Source organism: Octopus bimaculoides, chromosome 9 (assembly GCF_001194135.2).
Source record: "Octopus bimaculoides isolate UCB-OBI-ISO-001 chromosome 9, ASM119413v2, whole genome shotgun sequence".
NCBI classification, from domain to species: domain Eukaryota; kingdom Metazoa; phylum Mollusca; class Cephalopoda; order Octopoda; family Octopodidae; genus Octopus; species Octopus bimaculoides.
This window is the reverse complement of record NC_068989.1, coordinates 22,040,688-22,041,012: the sequence shown is the minus strand read 5'-3', so window position 1 is coordinate 22,041,012 and position 325 is coordinate 22,040,688. Positions and strand designations below refer to the sequence as shown.

General features: G+C 34.8%; 1 protein-coding gene across 1 annotated transcript in view; it reads right to left on the bottom strand.

Annotated features, from left to right (window-relative positions):
• The window catches only part of LOC106868019 (transient receptor potential cation channel subfamily A member 1), a 143,923-nt gene that overhangs the window by 37,451 nt on the left and 106,147 nt on the right, over window positions 1-325 (bottom strand). The window lies entirely within an intron of this gene.

Here is a 325-nt window from a genome sequence, read left to right as displayed (position 1 = left end):
GCACACGGTTGCAAGTGGATACTTGTTATTAATCTACATTTAGCAATTCCTCTGTTGCTGTTGGAATCATTTCTCTTGCAACTGATGAGCTTCTTTACTTTTTAGCACTACACATGTTATACATGAAGCTTTCTTGAGACGCGTGCCGTAGTTTTCTGGCTTTCTGCAGTATATCCGTGTTAAGGTATACAGAATGCTATTTTGAACTAATATCTATCTATCTATCTATCTATCTATCTATCTATCTATCTATCTATCTGTCTATCTATCTATCTATCTATCTATCTATCTCTCTATCTATCTATCTAGCTATCTGTCTATCTGT